Here is a 25710-nt window from a genome sequence, read left to right on the forward strand (position 1 = left end):
TATATGTTCTAAATGATTATGAATATTTAGTATTCACATTTCAATTCAGCTACAATTATGATATTTAATCAATCCTTATTACATGGTAATGTTAGACTCCTACAAGACCCACACATAAAGCTGGTAAAGGGATTTCAAGACGCGTCGAGTCGGTTGCATCTCAAAAAGAGGTACAAATATATATACCCATTGAATTATATATGCAACGATTCTGTTGCATCACAAAAAGTCATGATTTAATTTATATGAATTTTTAGGTTCCCGGTCGAATGTTGAAAAAAGCTGGTAAGGATATTCCAACGACGTCCGGGACAAAAACTCAAATTATGATGCGTCTTGAGAAAATGGTGGAAGAGTCAGATATTATGCACGGCGCCATCCGTAGTGTAGCTATGGATGAAGGTGTTTTCGGAATTGCTCATTCCGAATTAATTGCAAAGGACGACATGCAACAACTTTTTGAACACGAAGAATTGGGCATCGTTGTCATTCATACATACATATGGTACTCCGATCAATCTATTATTTACTTAGTTGAACAATTTATTTACACATTTCAATGAGTAGTCTAATGTTTATTATGTTTCTATTTAAGGTATATGTATGACACATTGATGCGGGGAACTGAATTGTGTAACCGATTCAATTTTATTGCTGCTTCCCGTATCAACACAACGTTTAAAACGAAAAATCCAACATCCGTAATGAATGAACTAGTCGATAGATTCATGGTGGTCGGCGATAATACTACACCCAGTTTGTATTTTTTACCGTTTAATTCTGGCAACGGGTTAGATTTTCTTTCTAATAATTTCATTCTAATCTATGTATATCTTTTATGTAGAAATTTTTCATGCATCTAAATTTTTGTTTTATTTTACAGTGGTCACTGGGTGTTGGTTGCTATGGATCTTTCGAGACTAATGGTGTATTATCTCGATTCGTTACCGGGTAATTGGAGTAAATATCCGAGTATGAAGAAGACGGTTGACGCGTAAGTGAAATTCCCCTAAATATTCGTGTGTATTTGTATATTTAATTATGTCTGTCAGATTGATCTCAATATACGTTTTTATTTTGTTAGGGCAATACTAAAATATAGATCGAAAAAGAATTATCGTAATAGGAAGGACATTACCTGGGTCAGAGTTCAGGTATATATTAAGTTTCTTATTTTTGCTTATAATAGTGTTTGTTTTTTTGCTTATAATAGTGTTTGTAAGAAATTAACTATATATATATATATATATATATATATATATATATATATTGTTTGTTTGTTTTTCTGTGTAGTGTCCTCAGCAAAACAATTCGATCGATTGCGGATTTTTTGTATTGAGATTTATGAGAGATATCATTGCGTTGAATCGTATAGACATCCCAAAAATGGTATGAAATAATAACTTAGGGTTTATTTTAATATTATCGGATATTTCATCTAATTTGTTACTAAATCATGAATATGTTTTATTCTCTTAATTGTAGTACTTTGACGAATACAAATCTTACTCAAGAGCTCATTTGGATGATATGAAGGATGAATTGTGTCAATTCATTATTGATCATAGAATCATATAGGTTGTAGTTGTTGTACATATATGTATGGAATGTTGTTGTACATGCATGAATATCAATATATTAATGTTGTATATATGGAGGATTAATGTTGTATATAAATGGATTCATGTTGTATATATCAATGGATTAATGGTGTATAACATTGGATTAAAGGATGAAATCAATATGAATTTTACACTTTTGCAGCATGCGAACAGGTTCCCAATTAAATACCCACTATTTTTCAAACAAATTTTTTTAAAATAACTAACACTTTAGAGGGCGCTTTCTGTAGGAAGCGCTCTCTAAACACTTTACATTGACAACTTTAGAGGGCGCTTTGTCCAGAAAGCGCCCTCTAAGGTGGCCCTTTATGGACCACTCCATAGGGCGTTTTTTTATGAAAGCGCACTATAATGTGGCCCTTAAAGGGCCACTTTAGAGAGCGCTTTCTCCAGGAAAACAAAGCGCTGTCTTTACCTATGCCAGCGCCACTTTAGAGGGCGCTTAAAAGCGTTGTTATAGGCCAAAATAAGCGCCCTCTTTTCCCTTATTTGGCGTAGTGAATTAAAGAAGAAATAAAAATAAAAATATTTGTGGGTTTTCTCCCACGGAGCGCTTTGTTTAATGTCGCAAGCTCGACATAAAAAACTATCAAATATAATCTATAACTTCTGGAGGCATTACGTCTAAGTGCAGGACTTGCGAATCTTCATTTTTTCTACATAATGATAATGTTTTAGACGCTGCCCGTTTACGATAAATGGTTCCACAGATTTGCCTTTAATTTCCAAAATTCCACTTGGAAAGACATCGGTGATTTGGAAAGGGCCTGACCATCTAGAACGTAGTTTTCCTGGGAATAACTTAAGTCTAGAGTTGAACAAAAGGACTATATCGCCTTGTTTGAAAATTTTTCTGGATATACGTTTATCGTGCCATTTTTTCGTTCTTTCTTTGTAGATTCTGGCATTTTCGTAGGCGTCTTGTCGAAGTTCCTCTAATTCGTTTATGTCAAGAATTCGCTTTTCACCAGCGGCCTTATAGTTTAAATTTAGATTTTTAATAGCCCAGTAGGCCTTATGTTCTAATTCTACCGGGAGGTGGCAAGATTTTCCATAAATAAGCTTAAATGGGGTTGTCCCTATGGGAGTTTTGTAAGCGGTTCGATATGCCCATAAAGCTTCTGGTAGTTTCGATGACCAGTCTTTCCTTGAGGTGGCGACTATTTTTTCCAATATTTGTTTGATTTCTCTGTTAGACACCTCCAATTGTCCACTGGTTTGAGGATGGTAAGGTGTCGCTACTCTATCTCTTACACCATACTTAAACAGTAGTTTTTCGAGTATCTTAGATATGAAATGCGATCCACCATCACTGACTACTATTCTTGGGACACCAAATCTCGGAAATATTATATTCTTAAAGAGTCTAGTTACTACTCGTGTGTCGTTTGTTGGAGAAGCTATAGCTTTAATCCATTTTGATACGTAGTCAACCGCTACGAGTATGTACTTGTTAACGAAAGAAGGTGGAAAAGGTCCCATGAAATCTATTCCCCACACGTCGAAAATCTCTACTTCCAAAATGCCCTTTTGTGGCATCTCGTCACGTCTAGATATGTTTCCTGTGCGTTGACATCTATCACATTTCTTGATAGCCGCATGCACATCCTTCCATATGTTTGGCCAATAAAGACCGGCTTGTAGGATTTTGGAGCAGGTCTTGAATGTACTTGCATGTCCACCATAAGGAGCGGAGTGACAATGTTGGATTATATTTTCTATCTCTTCTTCAGGTATACACCGACGGAAAATACCATCGGGGCCTCTTTTGAAAAGTAAAGGGTCATCCCAGTAATAATGTTTTATGTCATGGAAGAATCGTTTCTTTTGTTGGTAAGCTAAATTAGGTGGAACTATTCCGGCAGCTAAATAATTGACGAAGTCAGCGTACCATGGTGTAACACGTATAGCCAAGGTGGTCTCTACTTGTTTATCAGCTTTATTTTCTTCCAAATTAGCTATAAGTTTATCGTACGAGAAATCATCGTTGATCGATGTTCTTTCAGGTTCCAGGTTTTCGAGTCTAGAGAGGTGATCTGCTACTACGTTTCCAGTTCCTTTTTTATCTTTGATTTCCAGATCGAATTCTTGTGGCAACAAGATCCACCTTAGGAGTCTAGGTTTAGCATCCTTTTTTGTTAAGAGGTACTTAATGGCGGCGTGGTCGGTGTAAACGACTATTTTAGCTCCGACCAAGTAAGAACGAAATTTATCTAGTTCAAATACTACTGCTAAAAGTTCTTTCTCGGTCGTGGCGTAATTCATTTGTGCTTCATCTAGAGTTCTACTTGCGTAATATATGACGTGAAGTTTTTTATCCTTTCGTTGTCCTAACATAGCGCCTACGGCGTAATCACTTGCGTCACACATTATTTCGAATGGTTCATTCCAATCCGGGGTCTGCATTATTGGTGCGGAGATCAATGCTTGTTTAAGCGTTTGAAATGCTTCTAAACATTTATTGTCAAAGATGAATTCAGCATCTTTCATTAATAATCCGGTCTAAGGTTTAGTTATTTTAGAGAAATCTTTAATGAATCGTCGGTAAAAACCGGCGTGTCCTAAGAAGCTTCGTACTTCTCTCACAGTTTTCGAAGGTTGGAGGTTTTCGATTACTTCTATTTTGGCTTTGTCTACTTCAATTCCTCTATTTGATATGATGTGTCCTAAAACAATTCCTTCTTGTACCATAAAGTGACATTTTTCCCAATTAAGTACTAGGTTTACTTTTACACATCGTTCTAGAACTCTTTCTAGGTTTTCAAGACATTCTTCAAAGCTTTGTCCGCATACGGAAAAATCGTCCATAAATACTTCCATGATATTTTCGAGAAAATCGGCGAATATTGCCATCATGCACCTTTGAAAGGTTGCGGGAGCATTGCACAAGCCAAACAACATTCGTCGATAAGCGAAGGTACCAAAAGGACATGTGAATGTTGTCTCTTCTTGGTCATCAGGGTGAATTGGTATTTGAAAGAAGCCTGAATAACCGTCTAGATAGCAGAAATGAGAATGTTTTGCTAATCGTTCTAACATCTGGTCTATGAATGGTAAAGGGAAATGATCTTTTCGGGTTGCTTTGTTTAGTTTCCTATAGTCAATGCACATTCTCCATCCCGATTCGATTCGTTTGGTTATAGTTTCTCCTTTTTCATTTTCAATAACTGTTATACCTCCTTTCTTTGGTACTACGTGTACAGGACTAATCCATTTGCTATTAGATATAGGATATATGATACCTGCTTCTAATAACTTTGTTACTTCCTTCTTCACTACCTCACTCAGGATCGGGTTTAGTCTCCTCTGATGTTCCCTAGAGGTTTTACAGTCTTCTTCTAGCATGATGCGATGCATACAAATAGAAGGACTTATCCCTTTAAGATCAGTGATGTTGTATCCTAGTGCGGTTGGATATTTTCTTAAGATATGTAGGAGTTTTTCGGTTTCGAGTTTTCCTAGGTCTGCATTAACTATTACTGGTCGTTCAAGTTCTAAGTCTAGGAATTCATATCTCAGATTTTTGGGAAGTGTTTTCAGGTTGAGGGTTGGTTTCTTAAGGCATTGCGTAGGGTCCGGTGTTATTGCTAAATAATGGTTCAGTCTGTCTTCTACACGATAGTCAGACAATTTATCATTTTCTAACTATGTTTATTTTATGCATTCATCGATGATATCCATGAAGTAACATGTGTCTTCTATTGCAGGTGCTTTCAAAAATTGGGAGAGAATGAACTCAATTTTATCTTCTCCTACTTCGAAAGTGAGTCGTCCTCGTTTTACGTCTGTGATAGCACCGGCGGTTGCTAAGAATGGTCTTCCCAATATAATGGGTGTAACTTCATCTTCTCTAATGTCCATAATTATAAAATCGGTTGGAATGTAGAATTGACCTATGCGCACAGGAACATTTTCAAGAATCCCTACAGGATATCTAACAGAACGATCTGCTAGTTGCACATTCATTTTAGTTGGTCTTAATTCTCCCATTTCCAGTTTCTTGCATATGGATAAAGGCATAACACTGATACCTGCTCCTAAATCGCATAGAGCTTTGTCTATGACAAATTTTCCTATGTGACAGGGTATAGAGAAACTACCAGGATCTTTAAGTTTTTGAGGCATATTCTGGATTATGGCGCTACATTCAGCAGTGAGTGTAACAGTTTCACTATCTTCAAGTTTCCTTTAATTAGAAAGAATTTCTTTTAAGAACTTAACATATGAGGGCATCTGCGTAATAGCTTCTGTAAAAGGAATTGTGACGTTTAATTGTTTCAGTAAGTCAACAAATTTTTTAAATTGGCCTGCATCTTTGGTTTTAATAAGCCTTTGAGGGTAAGGGATAGGTGGTTTATAAGGTGGTGGAGGTACATAAGGTTCTTTCTTTTCTACGGTTTCCTTATTACTCTCTTCCTTTTCCTTAGGTTTATTTTCTTCCTCAGTTGACTTTTTAGAGTTTTGGTTTTCAATTCTTGGATCAGACGGTCCTTCTACCTCTGTTCCACTTCTCAATATGATTGCATGAGCGTGGATTTTCGGGTTAGGTTGGGGCTGTCCAAGAAATGTACTAGTTGGGGCAGCAGTAGGCGCTAGTTGTTGAGCTACTTGTGAGATTTGTGTTTCCAGCATTTTGTTATGGGTAGCCAGGGCATCTACTTTACTTGCTAGTTGTTTAATTTGTTCGCTAGTGTGTACATTCTGGTTTAAGAAATCTTTATTGGTTTGCTGTTGAGAAGCTATGAAGTTCTCCATCATGATTTCCAAGTTGGATTTCCTAGGAACGTTATTGTTAGGTGTAGATGGGATCAGCTTTTAATATCCCGGAGGTATAGCTGGGGCTTGATTGGGAGCTTGTCCTGGTGCGTATAAAGCATTATTACACTTATATGAAAAATTAGGATGGTTCTTCCAGTTAGAGTTATAGGTATGCGAGTAGGGATTTCCTTGAGCATAATTCACTTGTTCTGCTTGGATTCCTGTTAGGAGTTGACAATCTGCAGGAGTGTGACCTTGGATTCTACAGACTTCGCAATTTTGAGTTACGGCAACCACGGTAACTGGAGGTGATACATTCAAACTTTCAATTTTCTGGGCAAGAGCTTCCACTTTTGCATTAACATGATCAAGGCTACTTATCTCGTACATGCCACTTTTCGTTTGAGGTTTTTCTACCATTGTTCGGTTGCTTCCCCACTGATAATGGTTTTGGGCCATGCTTTCGATAAGTTGATAAGCATCGGCATAAGGTTTATCCATAAGCGCACCACCTGCGGCGGCGTCTATTGTTAATCTTGTGTTGTACAAGAGACCATTATAGAAGGTATGGATTACTAACCAGTCCTCTAAACCATGGTGTGGATAAAGTCTCATCATGTCTTTGTATCTTTCCCATGCTTCGAAAAGAGACTCGTTATCTTTCTGTTTAAATCCATTTATCTGGGCTCTCAACATAGCTATTTTGCTTGGAGGAAAATATCGGGCAAGAAAGACTTTCTTCAACTCGTTCCATGTGGTGACTGAGTTGGAGGAAGAGACTGAAGCCATCTTCTAGCTTTATCTCTTAACGAGAAAGGAAAGAGACGAAGTCGAATTGCCTTTGAAGTGACACCATTAGCTTTAACAGTATCAGCGTATTGGACAAATCCGGATAAATGAAGGTTTGGATCCTCGGTAGGATTTCCAGAGAATTGATTATGTTGCACTGCCTGTAGCAGCGAAGGCTTAAGTTCAAAGTTGTTTGCTTCGATTACGGGTGGAGCAATACTCGAATGTGGCTCATCTTGCGATGGAGCGGTGTAATCTCGAAGAGCACGAGCTGGTTCTGCCATCTCGGGTATCGGTGAAGGAAGAAGATTTTTAAGGTCGGGCACTTCGATAGAAGGGAGATTGTTTGCAGCACGATATTCCCGAATTCGTCGTAAGACTCGGAGACATAGTTCAACGTCGTTGATTCGTAAGTAAAACGGCTCGCCTTGTGAGCGAGTGTGTGGCATACAAATCAACGAAAGAAAGAAATAAAAATTGCCTTAGTCTCTACAGTGTAACAAAAGGGTTACGATATCGACTAAATAAAAGTCCTGGGCAACGGCGCCAAAAACTTGATCGCGAATTTATGAGTCGAATTGGGGTATTAACTGCAAGTGCACAGTTCTATCGCGTAGTTTTAAAAGATATCGATCCCACAGGGACTTATGAATCGATATACCGTTTTCTAAGGTTACTTCGCAAAGCTAAGGCGGATGATACTTTGATTGTTTGGGGGAAAAGTAAAACTAAAATTAGATCTAAATTAAATATCAATTAAGCGGATATCGGTATGTAGTTCGTCGTAATTAGGGAATCAAATCTTCGTTGGTTTCTTGGTTTTAAAATAAATCTTTTCAGTAGACACTATTGATTAAAAGTCTTATCTCAAACTCTCGCTCTGTTGAATAGACTATGACTTTATATTAACGTAGCTGTCACTTATTAGTTAAGTCCAAAATCACTTTTTGAAAACAACAAAATCTATAGAAACTTTTTTTAAGAAAACACTAACCGTTTAAACACCCTCGTCTCAAACTCTCGCTCTATTGACTTAGATTATATAATTAAACTTAAATGCTTAACTCTCGTCCTCACATTCAACCTTTAAAAATACTTTTTGAAAAAGATTAGAATTTAATTAACTCTAAAAATTGCTTTCGCCCTGATTTAGAATTAATGTCCAATTTACACTGTCCAGTTAAAAACTCAAACTTTCGTTCTATTGATTTTAACTTCTTTATGTCTTTTACTCTCGTACAAAAACTTTGGGATTAACCCTGTAAATTGAGGCCATAAAAAGAGTGACTTTATTTTTAAATGAAATTAAACCAACTTAGTTTTGATTCCTTCATTCCGCTTACTTTACATACCGATATCTAATTTAATTAGCCGGACATGGCAAACACGCATAAATAATAATCATGCATAAATACGGCCATATCAACCAAACAATATATATAAACAGCAGCACAAAGCATATGTAAATTAAAACAATAACTCAATTAATTAATGAACCTGGTAAATTTCTAGAAATCTTGATTTTGTTCCTAGCTTCGATGCTCGAACACTCCACCACAAGTCGGTTGGATTTGTTCTTCACAATTCTTAATCAGACAGGTAAATAAAAAAAACAAGGAAATAAAATACTATGATCTAACGTAAGGTTAGATCCAGTAAAAATTACACAATAGTTTCCGGTGTAGAAACTATTGTGTGAAAAATTAGTTAAGTGCTTAAAAATTGACTGGAAAAGAAAACGAAATAAAAGTTGCTATGGAGGTAGAATGCTGAAAAAAATAGAAAGTAGTAACAATAAAGCTCTGCCAAAAACTGGAAAAATTCTGAACTCTTTAGGGTTCCATGATTGGTCTTATTTATACCAATCAAATAAGTGACCGTTTCCTTCAAAGCCCATTCCGTTTGCTTCAACGAGTCTACTGGTCAAGCGGAGGAAAAGGAGTAACGTGCCTTCTGTTACACGTCAAACCCAAAATTATAGGAATGGGGGTGTGACGGTCGTCACACCTTGTGTTACGTTTGTAACACTTAGCAGGGGGCGTGACGCTCGTCACGCCTTGTGTTGTGTTCGTCACAGGTTCAACGCTCCTGGCTTGTAATTGTGGGATGGGCTTTTGCTTTCCTCATCTTTTTGCACCCCTTTTCTTCTTTTTTCACTTTTGCTTCAAATAAATTACCTGAGACAAATAGAAGGAAAAATACCAAGTAATCTCGAATAAAATGAAATAAATCGAAACAAATAATAATATAATTTAATTAAATCGAGTCCAAAAATGTGATATTATTTCATGTTATCACTCACCCTGGCCAGGGTTAAGAGCATGAGGTCTCATCCTCATTACCATTTTGATCAACTTCACCCTAACTCTCAATATTTGTGGTTAAGAGCTACAGATTACCCATTACAGTTTGGCTTGTTTGTTGAGGTTGACATGACCCCTCTTGACTAAAGCCCACCCATTGTTTCAGCCTCTTGTATGTATATGATGTGTGATGTTTGTTTACTTGTGAACTTTTGATGTGTGTGCTCTTGAACTAGGAGTTTCCATTTGAGCTTAATTGACAGATCATTGCCATGTTCATCCATGTGGAAGTTACAAGATACATTGAGGATCTCTTATGAGACTTGTTTGATTGTTTATGCTTTGTGCTTTCTTATCCCAAAGGATGGGATCTACTTGGATCATCTATATGATCTCAAGAGAGGGACTCCTAGTGTGGTTTCATTTCTTAACCATCACCTTCTTGTTTCCATAGGACTTAATCTTTCATCTTCATTTCTCCACCCTAACCCAAGCCAAACCATTTTTGTGCAAACATTTGACTTTGTTTTCAACATTAGAAACCTAAGCCTTATGCTTTTGATTTTCAAACTTTCTTTTCATAACACTCATTTTGAATTGAATCTTTAAGTCAACTTTGACCATTTTTGTATATACTTCTAATTGGTAAATATAACCCATTCAATTTTCTTTTATGGTTTCAATGATCACTTCTTAATCAAATTTCTTTCATAACCTTGAGCTATTAGGTTTGAGTTATCTTAGTGGTAGATGTAATACTCACCTTTATCCTTAGTGATGGACAATGAGTCTTCCATGCTTATTATAGGGTTAACCCCTCACTAGCATGTTGAAGCTATCCTCACATGGTGGATTTGTGGTTTTAGGTTGAGTTTTCTCCCTTTGATAACAAAAGACCTTAAGGCTTTTGGACCACTCAATCCATTCATTTATTTTGAGATTTTTACCCCGAACTACGAGGTTTTGATCCTAATCTTTTATAAGAGGGTACGTAGGCAATGGGTTTATCCATCCAAACACAAAATGTAAATAACTTGTATATTCTCTTCTCATCTCTTCAATCATGTTTGCACAAACAAAATTTTTCACAAAAACAATAACCTTTGCAACAGGTGTGAAAAGGGCTCCCTAGGAGTACCTAGGATGTTTTGGGTGCCTAACACCTCCCCATTGCATAACCAATCCCCTTACCCAGATCTCTGTTTCTTTTACTAGTTTTGTTTGTAAAACTTTTAGGTTTTTGTTCGCTTTCTAACCATTCCTTTGGATAAATAGAAGTGCGGTGGCGACTCGACTTTGTATGATTTACCTTGGATTTAGTCAATATCTCCAATGGTAACGAATACACCGCAACAGAAAAGTGGCGACTCTGCTGGGGATGAACTATAGTGGGTTTTCCCAACTTTTCATGCTTGTTGTATTATATTGTTTGTGACATATTATTGTGCAATTTGGGATTACTGTATTGTATGTAACGATTGAATTGCTTGATATATTAATTCCTTGTGTGCTTGGTGATCTTTGTGAGATGAGTTCTATACCCGAACTCGAGTGCACTTAGGATAGGAGAATGGCGTAGTCTTGTCGACTTGTGTGGAGTTATTCCTTAGCAAGTTGACTTGCGAGTCCATTGGCTTGGTGGAGGTCATGTTGGGATCAATAATGTCACACAAGTAAGTTGTGGTTAGAAATTACTCTTTCCAATATAGACCTTAGAAGCCAAGGACCTTAGTTTACCAAACCCATCTTGGCCTATTCTTAGGATGTAGTGCGGAAGTCGTTCAAATGTAAGATTTGATACGATTGTTACGCGATACTACACTCATAAGAGTCTCTCTTGAGAATATTTTTGGAATACGAGTAGTCGTTTCTCCGATAATATCTGAAAGATGAGACGATGACTACGGGAACCTCTTGTAGAACATGTTTGGCAGGTTTAAACCCTAGTACACTCCCTTTGGGTGGTTCTTAACCCAGACTCCATGCTCGTGACTTGCAACAAACCCTTGATTCATGGTTGATCCGTTCATACATCCTTAATATCAATGGAACTTGGGTGTTGATAAGGTGTAAACCATAATCCACCAAAATGGATGATTGATATTAAGGATAATATGATCCACCCCATGACCTTTGTTTGGTGTGCTTTGCTTGATCCTTGAGTGTGATTGTTGCATTCATGCATTCATGCACCCATTTGCATCCATATCATCAATAATAAAAGAAATTTTCAAGGAACTTAAGGGGTTTATTTGCAAAATTTTCAGACATGGAAAGACAAAGAAGGAATACAAAGAAGTACAGCTTCAGACAGCCAGATTTGAAAGAGTTAAGGAATCTGACATCCTATGTACTAGATCCCTTGGGTTTCAAGGCTCGTTTTGGGAAGCTTCTTCCTCTTTTGACTACTCGGGTGGATGAAGGGTTGATGAGCGTATTGGTGCAGTTTTATGATCCCTTGTACAGTTGCTTCACGTTTCCGGACTTTCAGCTTTTGCCTACCCTTGAGGAGTATGCGTATCTTGTGGGTATACCTATTCTGGACCAGTTGCCGTTCAGTGGCTTGGAGAGTATTCCTACTTCTCGAGAGATAGCTGACATGTTGCACATAGATGAATCCCGTGTTGGTGCTCATATGACTACCAAAGGTGGAATTCAAGGTCTCCCTTCTGAGTTCCTCGTTGCTCAAGCTACTGTTTTTGGGAAGGCCATGAGTGAGGATGCCTTTGAAGCCATATTTGTACTTCTCATATATGGATTGGTGTTGTTCCCCAACATCGACAAGTTTGTGGATGTGAACGCTATTAGGATCTTCCCTGCTCTTAATCTCGTTCCTACTCTGTTGTGTGATACCTTTTTCTCTTTGCATATGAGGAATGCAAAGGGTGGTGGTGCCATTGTGTGTTGTTTTCCTCTGTTGTATAAGTGGTTTATTTCTCACCTACCTCAGACGGTCGCCTTCAAGGAGAACAAGGGATGTCTACGGTGGTCTACGAGACTTATGTCTCTTACTAATGATGATATCTCTTAGTATAACCGTGTATATGATGGTGTGCAGATTATTGACTCTTGTGGTGAATTCTCCAATGTACCTCTTCTTGGTACATGTGGTGGGATTAACTACAACCCTGTTTTAGCACGTCGTCAGCTTGGGTTCCCCCTAAAGGATAAACCTAATAACATTCTGTTAGAAGGTGTGTTCTTTCAGGAGGGTAAAGATCCCCAAGGCTTGAAGGGCAAAATGGTTCGCGCTTGGCGCAAGGTTCATAAGAAAGGAAGGAAGGAGTTGGGTCCTAAGAATTGTGTTGCTTTGGAGCCATACACTGCTTGGGTAAGGAAGAGAGCATCTGAGTATCTCATGCCTTACGAATATCCGAGACCTACACCTTTGGTTGTGGCTGGGCCTTTAACCCTCCCTAACCAAGGAGTAGAGGAGTTGAGAGACGAAGACCTATCACGTGCCTGGATCCGTGAAAGGGAAGAGTTGCTTCAGCAGATTAAGGAGAAAGATGCTTTGATAGAGTTCCTCGAGCATCAGGTTATTGATGATCCTAATGATGCATGGACTTCTCTACTTCCTTAGTCTTCCATGTTCTGGAAAAGGAGGTATGACCGACTCGCCAAGGAAAAGGCAGATATGGAGGCAACGTACGAGAGAGAGGTGAAGAGGCTTCGTGCAACTTATCTTCCTGTGTCCCGAGCATTAGATGATTGTTTCTAGGGATCCATAGGATGATTATTTTCCTTTCCTCTTGTATATGATTGACAATGTTATACTTCTTTTTCCTGATGCTATTTGATGAGATATTTCCATATGTGATAAACAGTTAATATTTCCAAAAATTGCAAATGAAACCCTAGAGTTCCTTTGAAATAAAAACAAATCATATGCACAAGCATTGCATGCATCATATGCATAAGCAGGTTTTGTTCCCAGCTTCTGGTCCTGTGGTCTAACTCTGTGCTCTTCATTTATTTTGAAGACAAGCTGACTCACCGGTACTACACTAGAGCCAACTCTTCCAGATTGATGGATCATCTAGAGCAAGAGAACCGTGAACTCAAAGAAGAAGTCGCCAGACTGAGTGCTTTGATGGAATCATTCCTGGCTGCCTAGAGCCAGTCTTCTCTAACACCTTCAACTCCTCCCCAGAGGACAGTCATCTCTGAGATTGTTTCCTCAACTGTGCCTGCAGCCAGTGCACACTTTGTGCCGACAGCCATGCCAGCCGGGTTTCCGTGGGGGATGCCTCCCAATTTTATGCCTGAGGGTCCTGCTCCAACTTTTGCTTTTATGCCGGCATCTAGCCCGGTCCTTGTTGTTCCTCCTCATGTCATGCATACCGTGCCTAGGGTAGACGACACCATCTATCATTCTGAGTCGTCTGAGGGCCCGGATGTCCATGAGAAGATGGATGTTATGAATGTCCAATTCCTTGAGCTTCGCAAGGAATTGAAGACTATTAGAGGAAAGGATCTCTTTGGCAAGTCTGCAGCTGAACTGTGTTTGGTTCCCAATGTGAAGATTCCGGTGAAATTCAAGGTCCCTGTCTTTGAAAAATATAAAGGGAATACTTGTCCTCTCAGCCACCTGGTCATGTATGCCAGGAAGATGTCAACTCAGACTGATAATGACCAGTTGCTCATCCACTACTTTCAGGACAGTCTGTCCGGTGCAGCTCTGCGTTGGTACATGGGGCTTGACAGTGCGAACATCCGATCCTTCAATGATCTTGGCGAGGCCTTCGTCAAGAAGTACAAGTACAATGTGGATATGGCTCCCGATAGGGATCAATTGAGGGCCATGTCCCAGAAGGACAAGGAAACATTCAAAGAGTACGCCCAGAGGTGGCGAGAGTTGGCAGCACAGATCGTGCCTTCGCTAGAAGAGAAGGAAATGACCAAGATCTTTCTAAAGACCTTGAGTTCATTCTATTATGAGCGGATGATTGCTAGCGCTCCTTCTGAATTCACCGAAATGGTGAACATGGGGATGCGTCTAGAAGAAGGGGTTAGAGAAGGACGTCTAACCAAAGAAGAAGGCTCTTCTGCCAAACGATATGGGGCGTTTGCAAAGAAGAAAGATGGAAAGGCACATGTTGTGACCTCCCATGTGAAACCTAGAAGACCCTCTGTGAGGAGGAAGACTGTGCGTCCTGCCGGTAACCAGCACCAGGTGGCTCATATAGCACCTGTTTTCAGAGATAATCAACAGTATCAGCAGCATAATAACAGTCAACAACCATCTCAGCAATATCAACAACAACAGCATCGTCCGCAGCAGCAGGCCTATCAGCCTCGCAACAGTAATCAAACCAGCACGAGTTATGAGAGGAAAAAGGTCACTTTTTGATCCGATTCCGATGATATACGCAGAACTATATCCCTCTTTGATAGAGAGGAAGTTGATTACTCCGAGAGATCCACCAGCTGTACCTGTTAACCCTCAGTGGTGGTATAAGCCTGAATTGCATTGTGTTTATCACTCTGGTGCTCCCGGCCACGACATGGATAATTGCTTTCCTTTGAAGACCAAGGTTCAAGACCTTGTGAGGTGTGGTATTTTGTGCTTTGAGGACGTAGGTCCTAATGTTAAGAAGAACCCTTTGCCCGAGCATGGGAAATCTGTCAACATGGTCCAGGGTTGTCCTGGCAAGTACAAAGTCAAATATGTTAGTCATATTCGACAGTAATTGGTCAAGCTGCATCGTTTGCTATGTGAGTACAGTCACTATGAGCACGATCATGATAGATGTCGAATCTTCCTTGTTAACCGATTGGGTTATCGCCAAGTGCGCAAAGATCTTCAGGAAATGTTGGACGAAGGAGTTATTGAGATCCTTCAGAATAGGAATGTTGACGAAGATGAGCCAGAGGTCAATGTGATTTCCCCAATGTTTCGGATACCTGAACCTGTTATCATCAAGTATGATGGTAGCAAGCAGAAGGTCTCTCCTGCTTTGATCATCAAGCCTGCCGGTCCTGTACCGTATTCTTCTGAAAAGGCAATTCCCTTTCGTTACAATGTTGTTGCTGTAGAAGATGGGAAAGAGGTGACTTAAGTGAATATTGCTGACGTAAGTGGTTTGACCCGTAGCGGTCACGTGTTTTCAGCGACACCGAAGCTCCAGGCTAAGGCTGATTTTATTGAGCCCCCGATTGGGAATGCTGTGAGCACCCCGAATCCGGCACTTGTTGTTAAGCCCTCCTCTGTACTGAAAGCTCATACTTTTGTTGGCCCGAGTGGCAATGAGAAAGAAGACTGTGATGAGATGCTGAAGCTCATCAAAAAGAGTGAGTACAATGTTGTAGACCAACTTCTACAAACGCCATCCAAGATATTCGTGTTATCATTACTTCTGAATTCAGAACCACATAGAGAGGCTCTGCAGAATGTTTTGGATATGGCATATGTAGATCATGATGTCACAATAGAACAGTTCGATAGCATTGTTGCAAACATTATTGCTTGTAACAATTTGAGTTTCTGTGACTCTGATCTCCCTGAGGAGGGAAGAGACCACAACTTGGCTTTACACATATCCATGAATTGTAAGGGCGACGCGATGTCCAATGTTCTGGTGGACACTGGGTCTTCCCTGAATGTATTACCAAAGTCCACTCTTTCCAGACTGTCTCATCAAGGGCCTCCCATGAGGCAGAGTGGGGTAGTTGTGAAAGCTTTCGATGGGTCTCAAAAGACTGTGATTGGGGAAGTTGATCTCCCTATCAAGATTGGACCAAGTGATTTCCAAATTACCTTCCAGGTTATGGATATTCACCCATCGTACAACTGTCTCCTAGGAAGACCATGGATTCACGAGGCTGGTGCCGTGACATCCACCCTACACCAGAAGCTGAAATTTGTGAAGAATAAGAAACTGGTAGTGGTAGGGGGAGAAAAGGCTCTCCTGGTTAGCCACTTGTCTTCCTTCTCATACATAGATGCTGAGGATGAAGTTGGAACTTCTTTCCAAGCTTTATCTATAGCTGAGCCTGTTGAGAAGAGAACTCCTTCATATGCTTCCTATAGAGATGCAAAGTTGGCCATTGAGTGTGGTGCAATTGCAGGTCTAGGAAAAATGATTGAGCTGGAAGACAATAAGTCCCGGGATGGAATTGGCTTTTCTTCTGTGGTTTTCAATGATAAAGGATTGTTCAAGAGTGGAGGTTTTATCCACACCGGTCATGATGAGGAAGTTGCTGCTGTTTTGTAAGAAGATGCAGAGGATTCTGGCAATTTCATCATCCCTGGAGGGATCTGCAACAATTGGGTCGTTGTGGATATTCCTACAGTTGTCCACAAGTCAACGTAATGATCACGTTGTTTAAAAACCCTTCTCCCATGCCAAAAGGAGAAGTGATGACATTGTTGGCAACATAAATACAATGATATTTTCATTCAATAAATTCATGTTAAATGTTTGTTTTTCCAATTATTTTCCCTTTTTGCTTTTTGCATGAAATTGGTGATCACATAAAACCCTAAAAAAGAATAAAATCAATCTTTTCATCTGCATAATGATTTGCCTTGTTTGATTTCTAAAAGCTTTTCATATCCAAAATCATTATGCAGGTTGATTTCTAAACCCATTGAACATAATGATCCAATGCCATCTCCCAATTTTGAATTCCCTGTATTTGAGGCAGAGGAAGATAATGTTGAAGAGATTCCTGACGCGATTACCCGTCTACTTGAGCATGAAAAGAAGATCATTCAGCCGCACCTTGAGAATCTGGAAACAGTCAACTTGGGGTCTGAGGATTGTGTGCGAGAAGTGAAGATTGGGGCACTCCTGGAAGAGTCTATTAAGAAGGGGTTGATCGAATTGCTACGAGAATATGTCGATATCTTTGCTTGGTCGTATGAAGACATGCCGGGTCTAGATACAAATATTGTGCAACATTTCCTACCCTTGAAGCCTGAGTGCGTGCCTGTGAAGCAGAAGCTCAGAAGAACTCATCCTGATATGGCAGTGAAGATCAAAGAGGAAGTTCATAAGCAAATTGATGCGGGGTTTCTGGTGACTTCTACATATCCTCAATGGGTGGCCAATATTGTGCCCGTGCCTAAGAAAGACGGAAAAGTCCGGATGTGTGTGGACTATAGAGATTTGAATAAAGCTAGTCCGAAAGATGATTTCCCTCTACCACACATTGATATGTTGGTAGACAATACAGCTAAATTCAATGTCTTCTCATTTATGGACGGATTTTCCGGGTATAATCAGATTAAGATGGCACCTGAGGATATGGAGAAGACAACATTCATCACACCTTGGGGAACATTCTGTTATCGAGTGATGCCCTTCGGTTTGAAGAACCCCAGAGCCACGTATCAACGAGCTATGACCACCTTGTTCCATGATATGATGCACAAGGAGATTGAGGTCTATGTTGATGATATGATTGCTAAGTCGAGAACGGAAGTTGAACATGTAGAGCACCTTTGAAGCTTTTTCGGCGTTTGAGGAAGTACAAGCTTCGTCTGAATCCCAACAAGTGTACATTTGGAGTCCGTTCTGGCAAGTTATTGGGCTTTATTGTCAGCGAAAGAGGTATTGAGGTTGATCCTGCAAAGGTCAAAGCAATACAAGAGATGCCTGCGCCCAAAACTGAGAAGCAAGTCCGAGGTTTTCTTGGCCGCTTGAATTATATTTCCAGATTCATATCCCACATGACTGCCACATGTGCGCCGATATTCAAGTTCCTCCGGAAAGATCAGTCCCATGATTGGACCGAGGATTGCCAGAAAGCTTTCGATAGTATCAAAGAGTATCTGTGTGAACCTCTAATCCTGTCTCCGCCTGTAGAAGGAAGACCTTTGATCATGTATCTGACAGTTCTTGAAGACTCGATGGGTTATGTCCTTGGTCAGCAAGATGAATCAGGGAAGAAAGAGTATGTTATTTACTACCTGAGTAAGAAGTTCACTGATTGTGAGTCTCGATACTCAATGCTTGAGAAGGCATGCTGTGCTTTGGCTTGGGCTGCTAAGCGTTTACGCCAGTATATGATAAATCATAGAACTTGGTTGATATCCAGAATGGACCCAATCAAGTATATATTTGAGAAGCCTGCTTTAACCGGGAGGATTGCCCGTTGGCAGATGTTGTTATCTGAGTATGATATTGAGTATCGAGCTCAGAAAGCTATTAAAGGTAGTATCTTGGCTGACCACTTGGCACACCAGCCGACTTAGGATTATCAGTCAGGTCAGTTTGATTTCCCAGATGAGGAGATTCTGTATTTGAGGATGAAAGATTGCGATGAACCTACACTCGATGAAGGGCCAGAGCCTGGTTCCAGATGGAGTATGGTATTTCATGGCGCTGTAAATCAGTACGGAAATGGTATTGGGGCAGTGATTATTACTCCTCAAGGCACACATATTCCTTTTACAGCAAGGCTAACTTTCAAATGCACGAATAATATGGCTGAGTATGAGGCCTGTATTATGGGATTGGAAGAATGCATTGATCTAAGGATCAAGCATCTTGATGTTTATGGTGATTTGGCCCTCATTGTCAATCAGATCAAGGGTGAATGGGAGACGAATCAGCCTGGTCTTATTCCATATAGAGATTATGCGAGGAGGATTTCAACGTTCTTTACTGAAGTTGACTTCCACCATATTCCTCGAGATGATAATCGGATGGCAGACGCTCTTGTTACGCTTGCTTCGATGATTGTGGTTAAATATTGGAATGAAGTTCCCAATATCACTGTAATGCGCTTGGATAGACCAGCTCATGTATTTGCAGTTGAAGAAGTAAAATATGATAAGCCATGGTATTATGACATCAAGTGCTTCCTCTAGAACCAGGTTTACCCGCCTGGGGCATCTGTGAAAGATAGGAAGACCCTGAGGAGATTGTTGTCGCATTACGCGAAAAACGGGCGGGAAACAAGAACAACAGAGCCGCCACCGTGCGTTATTTATCCCAAAAGAGGGAAAGGAAACGCTCAGAGTAAACCTGGAAAAGACATGGTCTCGCGACCAAAGAGAATGGGATCGGGAGTCGGTTATGCGAAGGGAAGGTATTAGCACCCCTACGCATCCGTCGTACTCGACGGGATCCACGCACCATAGGAAGGAAAATGGTTGCTAAAACACTGCTCAAACAATCATCTACACAGGCTGAAAGAGACACAAGAAAACAAACAAGACCGACTCGGCAGGATATCGCATCCTGGGCCTACTTAGTCTATCAAACATAGACATCAGAGTCAACGTAGTTCGGACGGGGGAAAACACATGCTCGCTAGGATGTCGCATCCTATGCATACGTATCTTCTTGGACAAAGAAGAATCAGAGCATCCGTAGCTCGGCTCACGCACGCCAGACACAACAGACACGGGCAAACGTGGAACCCGAATGCCAATCGCTGGACTTACATCAGCTTCCGAACCAAACACACCCACACTGGAAACCAGATGCCACTTGATGGACTTATACCGGACTCCAAGCACACAACAAACAATAGGATACGGAAGGCCAATCGCTGGGCTTACATCCATCTCCTAACACCAACACCGGAGGAAGAAGGGTCTCGATTGCAACTAGGGCAAGAGAAGGGGAAGATCTCAATCGCAACGAGGGCGAGAGGAAAGAATTAGTGTTAGTCGTTAGTCAAACTCGACAAGACATCGCATCTCGTGCCTACGTATCTCATCTGCACATGAGAATCAGAGTTGCCGTAGTTCGGCTAAACTATTCCTGTTGGTTTGTGTTTTTTAAGTGGATAACGTCACTACGCAATCTACCGAATGCTCGACCTTTAGAGACTTACTCACCTGTAGTAGAAGGAGTTGACGTATCCTTAAGAGGGGATAATGTTTGTTTGTGTTTTAGGAGAGCTCAAGCAAGAAAGGAAGTCCTATACGAAGGAACCGTGCTACCTTAATTGACATGCAAACGAGACTACGCGGAGTCTAGCAAACCTAGGGGATACAATCACACCACACAAACACATACATCATGAAGTAAACACACCAACAAGGGGCTCAAACATCAAGGCTAGGCTTTAGTCGAGGGGTCATGTCAACCTCGACAAACAAGCCTCTGTATCAAGGTGAAGTTAGCTCTTAACCTTGACATTGAGAGTCAAGGTGAAGCCAGATGAAAGGTGAGTGAAGATTAGACTTCACAGCTCTTATCCCTGGTCAGGGAGAGCTTCAGACAATGAAGTGTGGGTCCAGAAAGTGGGAACCCTTCTACACTTATGACACTGACTCAACTGATCTTGGGTTAATGTCCACAAGGCATCAACATGTGATGTGAGCCAAGGGACGATTCAACAGAATAGCAGGAGGTGGACTACACATCTCTTGTGTCTGCCAATTGCCTTAACAAAGGTCTTTACCTGCTTGGGGACAAAAATAAACAAGCACAAACATTGCCTCTTAAGGAGGACTTCAGACAGGTGCCTGGCTAGGTAACAAGCCAGGTCTTCCAGACTACATGAAGAAGAAGGTGCTATACCTCAATGCAAATGCTATCAAGCAAAGCAATGCAAGTTCTCAAAGAACTATTAGCAACTATGGTACCTGAAATCAATCAAATATAATCAGTATACCAATCACAAAGTCAAAACAAACAGCATAAGAACCAACAGACACACAATCAATCACATGTGCAAAGCACAAGCCCAAAGCAAGTGAGCTAAGCATCCTACAAAACAAACAAGTCAGTTCATAACAATCAACCAAATTTAATCAACTTGCATTAATCTCCTTAAAGCATTTGCTTCCTAACCTGAAAAGCAAACTCAAACATGAGAAACAAGACCACTAGGACACGCCTAGGGTCAAAAGGAGGTGAAAAATCCAAAACAGCAAGTGAAAATTATCCAAAATCAAGATCAAACAATTAAGAATCCAACCCCAGTGGTTTCACATTCATATCATTCATCATTATCATTTCATGAAAGAAAAAGCACAAAACATGCAATCTAGAACCTCAAAGGACCAAACAGAATGATCACAATCAAATCAATACCAAAACACTTCAATAAATCTTCAAAAAATTCATGATCAAACAGCATTCATAACATGTTAATCATACCAAATTTCAGCTCATTTGGACCAAGGGAAGCAAGTTAATGAAATTCAAAAAGTTCAGACAAGTTTAAACAAGTCAATACAAGGCATCAAAACATGCATTCACTTCAACCAATCATAAAACAGAGACAAAACATGATAAATGAATGGGATTAAAACCATGATGCACTTCAAGATGTCTACCATACACATGTAAAATTTCACATCCATCCAATTAATAACCAAAATTTCATAAATCAAATGGGAACATGTATCACAAAAAGTCAACAAATGACTAAACAGAAAATAAAATCCCAATCAAATAGGAAATGCCTTCAAAAATTCCAGAAAAATTCACATGTTTTCTCAACATTCACATGTATTCTCATGAAAAAATCCAGCTCAATTCAAGTTCAACCAGCATGGTAAATAAAATCAAGAAGATGCACAAAGCATGGCATGGCACAAAATGTAACACTCCAAAGATCAAGTCATAACTCTCAATCCAGGAACTTAAAAATTACAAACTACATATCAAAATCACCAGGAAAGAGTCTAGATCATGCATATAAACTTTCATGAATTTCTAATGAAGCATCATGATTTTATGATCAAAAGAGTAAGCATGGTGCACAAAAGGACACATTCAGACAAACCCTAAGCATTTTCAAAATCTACCCGTGCACAATATTATTAAAAATCACCATAAAATCAGGCACATGATAAGGAGAATGGCACAAAAAATTGCATCAAATTTGGATCAAAATTGAAGGAGTTATGATTTTTCTAAGATTGGCATACAAAATGAAATAAAAAAAATGAATTAAGTGAATTAATGACTGAAAATGGCAATTTCGTAATTACATAACCACTTAAGTGAAACGTTGCGTTTCACTTAAGTGGCTGGCAGCGCGTGATTGGTTGGAGACCGCGGGAAACATGAATTTGAAAGCCAAGCCAGGAAATATGGATCAAACAAGCATTTGGAACGCGTTCTCGAGCATTCATACAAGTTCATCATTCCAGAAATCATCAAGACCAAATCATCACGAAAATTGGCAAACTATATATCAATCAACGCGTCTAATCAAGCACATCAACAATATCCATATGATTCAACCTAATTCTAAGTATCCAACACGAATCGATCAAAAGAAAATTTGACATCAAACCTTCAATTCCAGATTTCTCACTCAAAACCTAATGAAATTCAAAACTACAAGTTGCAGCATGCTCTTTGATCTAAGATCTACACAAGCCATATCACAATTCCATCAATTAAAGAATTCGAGATCTAACCTCTTAAAGTGGCAGTTGCTCGATTTGGTGAATTCGCAGCTCCAATTGATGAAACAGAAGTAGGTTAATGCTCCAGGAAGTGAATGGAGTAGATCTTGTAGCTCAATTATGCTCCAGCTTCAAGAATGATCAATTTGCCATGGATGCTCAAGATGATGACAACTGCGATTCTCCAATGTTCTTGCCATAATTTTGCTCAGCAGATGTTCACAAGTGCCTGCAGAAGATGGATCACACAAGAACAAGCACGATGGATGATGAATTTCAATGGAAATGGTGAAAAAAATGTGAAAAAGTTTTGAAGAAAATTGAGAGAATTTGGTGATTTCTGAGTTTGGATCTGAAATGTGATTGTGATTATGTGAATTCAGTTATGATCAATGCTTTATACCACTTCCTAATCCAATTGTTAAGCATGATTAGCAAAATGAATGAGATTAGTGAAATGGAGTTTTATGCTAAATTGGCCAAAATGCCCTTTTCCAAATGCAGCCAATAAAACAGTAAAAATGCACTTGAGGCAAACCCAAATTTCTATTTATGATGTGTTGGAAGTGATTTGGAGTGAAAATTACATGTATTTTTCAAATTGACTATTTTTCCCACCAAAATGCAAAATGAACACTTGAAAAATGGACTTTTGCTATGATGATTTTTGATGAAATGTGATGATGCAATATGATAGTACATGTCAAATGTGGTTTGCTCAAAAAAGAATCACCCAATTTGGCCTTTCCATTCAAAAGTTATGGCACTTTGAATTTCAACTTTTTCTGAAAATGATTTGATCATAACTTACCAACCACACATGAGAAATGAGTGTTCTTGGACTTTTTGGAAAGGTGAGATCAAGATCTTCAACTTTCATGTTGGACAAAATTCCATTTGAAGCTTTTATGATGATGTAAATTTGAGGAGAAGAACTTTCCATTTTTGGCAGTTTCCAATTACAGGTCACCTGCTATTTCTGGAAACTTTTCATCTGACTTCCAATTCTTCAACCTTGATCTTTGATATGTCAAATGATACTTGTATGGACATGAATGAAGCCTTTCAAACCATCTCCCACCTTCAAATCCATAAAATCAGGCACAGTTGACCACAGTTGACCACAATTGACCTTCTAGGGTTTCAGATGAAATTCAGCTTGACTGTTGAGCTTCGATCATCCAATCTTTGGCCAAACCATTTCAAAATGATCAAATAATCATATGAACATGATAAACCAACCCTAGGGCTTTGCCTCAATAGAAATTGCACTTGCTTGCTTGTTTGACTGATTCTCCTGATCAGTTTGACCTAATCTTGTCTGATGACTTGCACTTGGGCAAAGGACAATGCAATGCTATGCAGTGGACTATGTTATGTTAATGACCTAATGTGAAATGTATGTACAAAATGATGGGTGCAAATTTGAGGTGCTACAATTGTCAGGCAACTTCTACCTCAATGGTGAAGTGCTTTATAAGAGAAATTTTGACATGGTTCTGCTCAGATGCGTGGATAGACACGAAGCAGACCTGTTGATGACTGAAGTACATGAAGGTTCATTTGGTACTCATTCCAATGGAAATGCCATGGCTAGAAAGATGTTGAGAGCAGGCTACTATTGGCTGACAATGGAGTCTGACTGCTGCAAATATGTGAAGAAATGCCACAAGTGTCAGATTTATGCGGATAAGATTCATATTCCTCCGACACTTCTGAATATGATTTCATCACCATGGCCTTTCTCTATGTGGGGAATTGACATGATTGGCATGATTAAGCCGAAAGCGTCTAATGGACACAGGTTTATTCTCGTAGCAATTGATTACTTCACTATGTGGGTTGAAGCCGCGTCATATGCAAATGTGACCAGGCAGGTAGTTGTGAAGTTTATCAAGAATCAACTCATATGCCACTATGGTGTGCCAGATAAGATCATTACTGATAATGGATCTAACTTGAATAACAAGATGATGAAAGCGTTATGCAGTAAGTTCAAGATTGCACACAATAATTCTTCTCCTTACAGACCCAAGATGAATGGGGCTGTTGAAGCTGCTAATAAGAATATCAAGAGAATTATCCAAAAGATGGTTGTTACGTACAAAGATTGGCATGAGATGCTGCCATTTGCTTTACATGGATATCGTACATCTGTCCGCACTTTAACAGGGGTAACCCCTTTCTCTCTTGTCTATGGCGTAGAGGCCGTACTCCCAGTAGAGGTGGAGATCCCATCAATGAGAGTCTTGATGGAGGCCAAGTTGATTGATGCTGAATGGGTTCAGAGTCGTTATGACCAGCTAAATTTGATTGAAGAAAAGAGATTGACTGCCATGTGTCATGGTCAGTTATATCAGCAGAGAATGAAAAAAGCTTTGGATAAGAAGGTCAAGCCTCGTGTGTTCCGAGAAGGTGACCTTGTGCTCAAGAAAGTCTTATCTTTCGTGCCCGATTCCAGGGGCAAGTGGATTCCAAACTATGAAGATCCATATGTTGTTAAGAGAGCCTTTTTAGGCGGTGCTTTGATACTTACAACTATGGATGGGGAGGATTTCACTCGTCCTGTGAATTCAGATGCAGTCAAGAAATACTTCGCCTAAAAATAAAAACAGAATGGCTCGCTAAGTTGAAAACCCGAAAGGGCGGCTTAGGCAAAAATGAGCGTCTCGGTGGATTGAAAACCCGAAAGGGAGATCCAGGCAAAAGTTAGAGACATGAAAAAATGAATATATGCATCCCGCTAGATTGAGTACCTCATCTTAGGGCAATCTAGACAAAAATTAGGGATTTGGCAAGTAACTGCATCCTTACAAGACTGTGTTCTACAACTGTCATCCATCAGAGATTCTTGTTCATTCGTCGTCAACCAAAGCTTCAAATACATTGAATTCAGAATTGGTGGAGA

The 25710-nt window shown here is 39.7% G+C and overlaps 1 long non-coding RNA gene and 1 other non-coding gene across 2 annotated transcripts; both read left to right on the plus strand.

The window, feature by feature from the left end:
* Nucleotides 1–1108: 1108 nt before the first annotated feature.
* LOC127121313 (uncharacterized) lies at nucleotides 1109–1518 on the plus strand. The gene is made up of 3 exons (XR_007803391.1): nucleotides 1109–1154; nucleotides 1294–1389; nucleotides 1486–1518. It is a non-coding gene; the product is annotated as an uncharacterized LOC127121313 (long non-coding RNA).
* Nucleotides 1519–6969: 5451 nt separating this feature from the next.
* LOC127124118 (small nucleolar RNA R71) lies at nucleotides 6970–7076 on the plus strand. Its single transcript, XR_007803755.1, has one exon. It is a non-coding gene; the product is annotated as a small nucleolar RNA R71 (small nucleolar RNA).
* The last annotated feature ends 18634 nt before the right edge of the window (nucleotides 7077–25710 follow it).

This window comes from Lathyrus oleraceus, chromosome 2 (genome assembly GCF_024323335.1).
Source record: "Lathyrus oleraceus cultivar Zhongwan6 chromosome 2, CAAS_Psat_ZW6_1.0, whole genome shotgun sequence".
NCBI classification, from domain to species: domain Eukaryota; kingdom Viridiplantae; phylum Streptophyta; class Magnoliopsida; order Fabales; family Fabaceae; genus Lathyrus; species Lathyrus oleraceus.